The sequence below is a fragment of the Myotis nattereri genome (genome assembly GCF_964212035.1).
Source record: "Myotis nattereri genome assembly, chromosome: 2".
Taxonomy (NCBI): Eukaryota; Metazoa; Chordata; class Mammalia; order Chiroptera; family Vespertilionidae; genus Myotis; species Myotis nattereri.
This window is the reverse complement of record NC_138076.1, coordinates 154,017,430-154,025,924: the sequence shown is the minus strand read 5'-3', so window position 1 is coordinate 154,025,924 and position 8,495 is coordinate 154,017,430.

The following is an 8,495-nucleotide window of genomic DNA, read 5'->3' as shown; positions in this document are numbered from 1 at the left end:
CCCCCGGCCGGCCCTCCCCCCCACATCAGCTCTGATCCCCAGACAACCTCCCGCAGCCCCTCCCCCTGGCCAGCCAACCTCCCTCGGCCCCTCACCTTGGTCGGCCATCCCTCCTCCCCCCGAGTTGGCCCCATTGCCAGCCAATCTCCTGTGGCCCCTTCCCCCAGCCGGCCGGCCAACCTCCTAGGTCCCTCCCCATGGCCAGCCCCCAATAGGCCTCAATCACCGGCCAGGCCGAGGGACCCCCCACCCGTGCATGAATTCGTGCACCAGGCCTCTAGTTCTTTTATAATGATTGACCCTAGAGATCATTGTAGATCAGTGTGTTGAGACTGTTCTCATTTTTTTTGTTGTTGTTGTTAATCTTCACCAGAGGATATTTTTCCATTGATTTTCAGGGAGAGTGGAAGAGAGAGGGAAAGACAGAGAGAAACATCGATGTGAGAGAAACACATCTATTGGTTGCCTCCTGCACCAGGGCCTGGGCTAGGAAGGAGCCTGCAACCTAGGTTCATGCCCTTGACTGGATTAAAACCCCGGACCCTTTGGTCCGCAGGCTGATGCTCTATCCACTGAGCCAAACTGACTAAGGCTGTTCTCGTTTTTTTTATGGCTACATAGTATTACATATAACCAATTGCCCAGTTGATAGATATTTGGTTTGTTTTCATTTTTTAAAAAAATTATTATAAATAATGTACAGTCATAACCTTTGCCATAAGATGTTTTATAATTTTGCCAGTGTGTCTTTGAAATTGTTTCCCACAAGAAGAAATGCATGTGTAATTTTACTAGATATTGCTAGATTATCCTCTGGATTTGGACCATTTTGCATTCAAACAACCATAAGCAAGAATGCCTGTTTCCCTGCTACCTCAGTAACAAAGGATCTAACTTTTCAATATTTGCCAATTTGATGGAAAAAAGTGGTATCTTGCAGTAATTTTAATTTGCATGAGATTGAGCATCTTTTTTCTATGTTTAAGGGCTATTTTCATTGACTTTTCTGTGATCTTATCTTTTGTCCATTTCCTTGGGGGTTATTGCTCTTCTTGAAGTTTAGGAGTGCTTTATGGATTATAGATATTTGCTATTTGTGACAAAATTTGCAAACACCCTTTCTTGGTTTGTTAAATGCCTTTCCCCTTATTTTAGAAATCAGGGAATATTTATGTACAGTAGAAGTCACCCTTTTTAGAGCACAGTGCAAGGAGTTTTGAGAAATGTATACAATTGTGTAACTCACCATGACCAATATCAAGATTTAGACCAACAGGTCCTGTCATTTGCCTTTGACCTTGCCTATTGTTTTCTATTTTGCCATGATTTTGTACTTTTTAAAGCTACTACAGCCATGATTTTTTTAAAAATATATTTTTATTGATTTCAGAGAGAAAGGGAGAGGGAGAGAGAGTGGTAGAAACATCATTGATGAGAGAGAATCATTGATCGGCTGCCTCCTACATGCCTCCTACATGAGCCCACAAACCAGGCATATGTCCTTGACCAGAATTAAACCCTCGACCCTTCAGTCTGCAGGCCGACACTCTATCCACTGAACTACAGCCATGATTTAATGTAAACAGATTCTTTCAACAAATAGCTCAAAATTCTCTGCTGTGTTTTAAACAAACAGATTATATAGCCTGAATGTACATTCTACCTGGGGAGATGAAAACACATGTAACTAATAAAATACTTTTTCTGTTCTGTTAAAGGAATTGCTAAATTTAGAAGTTCGGAGTTTAGGAGTTCCTTTAGCAATGCTAAATAGAATTGCTCTTTTTAATTTGAGGGGCTGTGGGTAAGCAGTGGTTGAAGAAGCAAAAAGGAGTGTGACAGCCTCTAAAATGACTTTTGGTCGTTTTGCTATTTCAACATGTAACTGCAGGGGCCAGGATATACCCACCCCTCTCCTGGGCCCCCAAACATGCGCTTTGACATAAGGATTATCTTGAGCTGAAGGTAACTGAGGAACAGCTGACTTAGAAAAAGCTCTAAAACCAGAGGATAGGCCCTGGCTGGGTAGCTCAGTTGGTTAGAGCATCGCATTAAAACACCAAGGCTGTGGTTCAATCCCCGCTCAGGGCACATACAAGAAGCCACCAATGAATGCATAAATAAGTGGAACAACACATCAGTGTTTCTTTCTCCTTTCCTCTGTCTGTAAACATCCCATATAATAAAGAGGTAATATGCAAATTGACCATCACACCCTCACACAAGATGGCTACCCCCATGTAGTCACAAGATGGCCGCCACAAGGTGGCCGGCAGGGGAGGGCAGTTGGGGGCGATCAGGCTGGCAGGGGAGGGCAGTTGGGGGTGATCAGGCTGGCAGGGGAGGGCTGTTGGGGGCGACCAGGCCTGCAGGGGAAGGCTGTTGGGGGCAATCGGGCCAGCAGGGGAGGGCTGTTGGGGGCGATCAGGCCGGCAGGCAGGCAAGCGGTTGGGAGCCAGCAGTCCCAGATTATGAGAGGTATGTCCGACTGCCGGTTTAGGCCTGATCCCACAGGGATCCCAGATTGGAGAGGGTGTAGGCTGGGCTGAGGGCCTCCCCCTCCACTCCAGTGCACAAATTTTCTGCACCAGGCCTCTAGTCAATAAACAAAAACGTTTAAAAAACCCAGAGGATATAAGTTTGCCTTTTGTACGGGAACTTTTCATTTGTAGAGGGGTCTTTTTCTCCAGTACCAGAAAGAGGAGCCTGACACTGGAGACAACTCATCTCCTGAGATGGCTGGAGCCTGCTTGGCAAGCCCTTACTCCCCACTCATTTCCCAGGTACCTCCCCACAGCCAAGTCCAAAGCCCCCTTCTCCACCTCGTTGAGTTTTTACTCCTTGTCTATGAAACTCCCATATTCCTATGTAACAACCCCCTTTCTCCTTTATTCTGTCTTTCATCAGATTAATTTGCAGGGTCCCAGATATAGGACCCAAGGAAATAGAAGAAGAAGTTTCTTCCTCCCCTCTACTACCCACGTCATTTAACATTTTTTAAAGTAGAAAAATATTTAATTAACAATAGGCAAATGCATTTTCAAAGGAAAATGTTTAATATAAAAGATTCAAGATTCACATTATGATAAGTGATAAAATTAAATATTCTTCTCTTAATAAGTGTTCATCCTTCGCATTTTTTTCTATTTAATTTATCTTGCCATTTAATTTTCTAGGCTTTCTATTACTCTTGCCCCCCTTTTCCTATTTGAATTTTTTCAATTTAGTGGGAGATTGAATTTTGCTTGACTGGTTTTTTTTTTAACATTTTTTTTTATTATTATTATTAATTTCAGTGAGGAAGGGTGAGAGAGAGACAGAAACATCACTGGGGATCGAGCCCACAACCCGGGAATTGAACCATGACCTCCAGGTTCATGGGTGGACGCTCGACCACTGAGCCCTCTGCCGGGCTGCTTGACTGTTTTTGACAACAGCAATCAGTGACTGAGTTCAAGGATGTGGAGTCATGTTTCCCAATGTCCAACCAGCAGTCACCCTCTGCACTTTGAGTCCCTCACAAAACCACAGGAAGTGTCACAAGAGACGGTCAAGCTTGTTTGTCTGCTTCTCTCAGTGGTGTTACAACACGGCCCCCACCCCCAACACTCTCTCTTCATGTCATGCCTGGCAGTTCCCACATTTCCGACAGACGCAGTCTTCACTCCTTAGCTTATGTTTTAACAGCAGCGCTGCCCTCACCTGTTCGATCAGCCTTTCTTCACAACTTCAGGTGTTCGCTGTGCTTATGTTTTTGCTGATCACCTTTCCCCTCTTCCCTGAACTGCCTGTTGTCTTCCTCTCTGCCTGTGTCTCTCCTTGAGGACACACCAAATCCCTTCACATGTTCTGGCCTTGGGTTTGCATTTTTGATGCGTTCTACCTAGGCTTGTTAAATGCCTCATCACAGTCCGTAACTGTTGTGTGATTGCTCCATGGGGCGTTTTCTCGCTGACTGTATGAGAGCCTTTGGGGAGAGGGTCCCTATCTCATGCTTCCTTTATGCCCTCCCCAGCATCCAGGGCAGAGAGGCCTTAATGAGCACTCACTGTTCGCTACAGCCTGGAGGTCGCAGAGCACCAGACCGCACCAGGGATCTCCCCTTCAGCAATCCCTCAGATATGGTCAATGTATGCAGCCTGGTTTAAAGCTACCCTTAAGCGCTCCTCCATAGAAATTCTGAACCCACCATTAGGTTTCTATTTGTATTTATTAAGAAAAATCCCCGTCCTAGCCGGTTTGGCTCAGTGGATAGAGCATCAGCCTGCACTGAAGGGTCCCAGATTCGATTCTAGTCAAGGGCACATGCTTGGTCCAGGAGGCAGCCAATCAATGATTCCCTCTCATCATTGATGTTTCTATCTCTCTCTCTTCCTTGCCCCTCCTCTCTGAAATCAATAAAAATATACAGTAGGCCCTCGGGTTATGTCAGAGATCTGTTCCTACAGCTTGACGTAACGCGATTTTCACCGTAAGTCGGAACCCACCTACATAAGCACCTACGTCACTCACCTGGAGCACATACACAGCAGTAATGAAGTGTAACAATAAAAAAATTTAAAAGAAAGATAACAATTCCTGACCTTTACTTGTGGTAAATAAATAATAAAAAACATAAAGCACATATGTTCATACGTCGAAATGACGGAACTTGTTTTTTTTAATAAATAAATGGGAGATGGCGACGTAACCACGAAGCAACGTACTTCGACTTCGGTGTAACCTGAGGACTGCCTTTTTAGAAAAATCCCAGTCTCCATGGAATACCTACCTTTCCTGAACAAGAAAGCATTTCTGTTTACCCTAAGCTGTGTCTTAAGACACAGATTTCAAAGTCAGATACCGTGAGCTCTTGGCACAGGCACTATCTATTGATAAACAGTCGTCAGATCTCTGCCTTGTGTTTGTGGCAAATGTGTCATATTTAACCACAGGATGCTCTCCATTTCTCCATTCCTCCCTCCACCCCTCAGCTCCCTGAGATTGTTTAAATCTCAAGAAAAATTTGCAGAAAAATGCTCTTTTATTCTTCATAGGTTACACAATAAATATGTCCTCAGTGGCTCAGTGGGGACCCACTTGATAAGGGGGCCCAGTCGTGGGTAGTGACTCCTGACTTTGAGCAGGTATCTCCCTGTCACAGCTTTGCATTTAGACCCCCGTGACAGACAATGGCGATGTGAATGAATGGGCCGTAATAATGGTGACTACCCCGTGGCAAAATGAATTCAGGTTTTCCCCATCCCTATTCAAAATAGGAATCAGAGAGCCAAAAGCCCCTCAGCAGAGGCGTGGGGGTGGGGTGGGGACTTAAATTAGTTGGCAGGACTGGTCAAACTAAATAGTAGGAAGTTCAACGTCATGGTCAATTGAATAAAAACAATCTTCTCTCGTTTAAAAACTTCAAATAACAAATAACTCTCACAGGAATACACTCGATTATAACACATTTCAAATCAATTCACGGATGCCATTTCTCTGGCAGACTGACACCTGGTTTTTCTCTGCGGAGTCTGACTCTACTCTCACCCTTGGCTGGTGGAACGCAAAAGGCAGTGTATTCGGTGGATAGGAGGGTGGACTTAGGAACCACTTCACCACCAGGCATTGTAATGGCTACCCCACGCTTCTCTTTCAACGGGGGAAAATTAGGGCTGCTGTGAGGACTACATGAGCCAATACAGACCAAACCTTCAGAACAGTGCCTCGCACATAGTAAGGACTCAATAAATGTTCAATAATTTTTTTTCCCCTTATTTGAGGGAGCCTCTTTAGGAATAATATCTTAGAAATTAAAAAACACAATACCAGTTGTTTTAGCTTTTTTTCCCAAAGGATTTCTTTCACTGGACATGAATAAACTAGTACTTTAATGAAGGCAAACAAAGTGTGTTTACTCAGTAAAATTTCCAGCTATTTGAGGAACAACCCATCTAATTAAGTTTTAGTTTCAAATGCCTTTTGGAAGTTCTGTATCTTTGCCAAAATGACTCAGTGTTGTTGTTGTGTGTGTGTTTAAACTCATTTGAGGGAAGCTAGAGTTCTCTAGTTTCTCTTCACCATGTGTATATCCATCTTTTTAGCTTTTCTTGTAATATGAATTTTTAAGTGACTATATGTAGTTAACAGTAAGTGGAAATTACCAATGAACATCTTAGACCCCAGTGGGTTCGTGTGGTGTTTGTTGGATTTTTAAAATTGATGAAGCTGTAACTTAAAAGTTTTATTGTTATTATCTTTAGCTTTTCATTCTTAAATTGATTTTTGCTCTGGAATATTTTTTATTGTTTTCTGTTTAGATTTCCATGAGAAAGAAATTTTTAGACATGAAGTGCTATCTTTTATTTCTTCTGTCTTAACAATCTTCTGTTAATACCATTGCAACCCCCCGAAGTGCCTAAAGAATCACATTAGATTTTTATCCATTTGGACTTTATTGAAGCTATGCCACCCTAGCCAGTTGGGTTCTGTGGATAGAGCGTCGGCCTGCAGACTGAAGGGTCCCAGGTTCGATTCCGGTCAAGGGCATGTACCTGGGTTGCGGGCACATCCCTAGCAGGGGGTGTGCAGGAGGCAGCTGATCGACGTTTCTCTCTCATCAAAGTTTCTAAGTTTCTATCCTTCTCCCTTCCTCTCTGTAAAAAATCAATAAAATATATTTTAAAAAAAAGAAAAAAAATTTACAGGATTTAAAAAATATTTAAAAAAAAAAAAAGAAACTATGCTAGTAGTTAATGCCATTTTAAAATATTTTTTCACATAATTGTAGAGTCTGTTTTACTATCATGACTTAAGTTTCAGATATTTTTGGGCTGAGGCCTCCTACTCTCATTCTATAATCTATGGATGAAGTCCCTTGTAATGTTAAAATGTAATTGTTTAAAATACTGCAGTTATCATCTGTACTTTAGTTTCCTTTTAATTTTACAAAATTAAGAAATATTCCAGGCATACAAAAATACAGACAATAAAAATATCTGTGTTCCAATACCCAGCTAAAATGCACATTAACATTTTGCCGTATTTGCCTGAGCCTTTTAAAAGAAACAGAATGCCACAGCTATGGTTAGAGATTGCTCCCTATTCTTCTTGCCTTCACTCTCCTAAATTTGGGGGGTAGCCTTCCCATCTCTCCTTTTTAGTTCTTTATCTTTAAAAGGAGACGAGTAATTATCACTTGATGAGAGTTAGTGTTAATGTCAAGGGCTTTGAGGATCTGAAATAGAAGGTAACACGATTAAGTATCATAATGATGGACTTTTTCATCAGATATGTGCTTTCCCGTGGCCAGTTCTTATGAGAGCAATGAGGAAATGCAGAAGCCGAAGATGAAATCTACCAGATACAGACATCAAACTATGTGGCTCATGGAGTTCTCACACTAGGTAGCATCCCTTGCATAAAACATTTTGGCTCATTCTAGTAGGTCCCAGATATTTGGGGTTGACAAATCTACTTATGGGACAGACCATTTATTTTCCTCCCCCACCTTGTCTTGTATTCCTGGGTAACCTCCAGGCTCACAGAGAGCATATCATTTTCTTGGGTACGGAGGATGTGCCCAAATATGGAAACCTTATCCTTATATGTAATCATATAACTTCATTTGATTTCATCCCTGTAAGAACTCTTCAAGGTAAGTACTATTCGCCCCCAGTTTTCAGATGCGGAACTGAGGCTTAACCAGGGGAGACAATTTACTGTGGGTCACACCATCTTGGCCTGCATTTCAACACTGGCAGTCTGATTTCCAAGCCCACAACGTAACCACCAAACATAATGCCTTCCAGTTATTATTTATTTCCATTCCTGTCATGAACAAAATGGAAGTAACCAGAGTGACAGTCCATGCCCAGGAACTGTTGCTGTCGGAACAGAGAGGCAGACTGTGCTCGTGTAACTACCCCACTGCACATCCTCTAAGCACAGCCCTGAAACAACCAACTTCCGTCATTGAGCTTGAGTTCATAGAATTTCTCAGAGAAATTTCAGTGCATCTCTTTTTCAATATATTTTTATTGATTTCGGAGAGGAAGAGAGAGGAAGAGAGAGATAGAAACATCAATGATGAGAGAGAATCATTGATTGACTGCCTTCTGCACATCCCCTACTGGGGTTTGAGCTGCAACCTGGGTATGTGCCCTTGACCGGAATCAAACCAGGAACGCTTTGGTCCACAGGCTGACACTCTATCCACTGAGCCAAATCGGCTAGCGCTCTCTTTTTCTTTTTTAAAGCCATTTTAATTACCACCTTTTGGAACAGGTGCTGTTTGCTTAAATGTGAGAGAATGCCCTTTCTAAATTATTGTAAGGGGACCCATTCAATTATCATTTTGAAAATCTTATTTCTGATTCTCTTCTGTTGACAGAGGAGAACAGAAGTTGGCAGAAATATGATGAGAGGAACTTTTCCATCAGAAAATAAATAAATACCTATATACCTAACCTACCTACCTAAATAAATAAATAATGAAGATATACCAGTTAGGATGA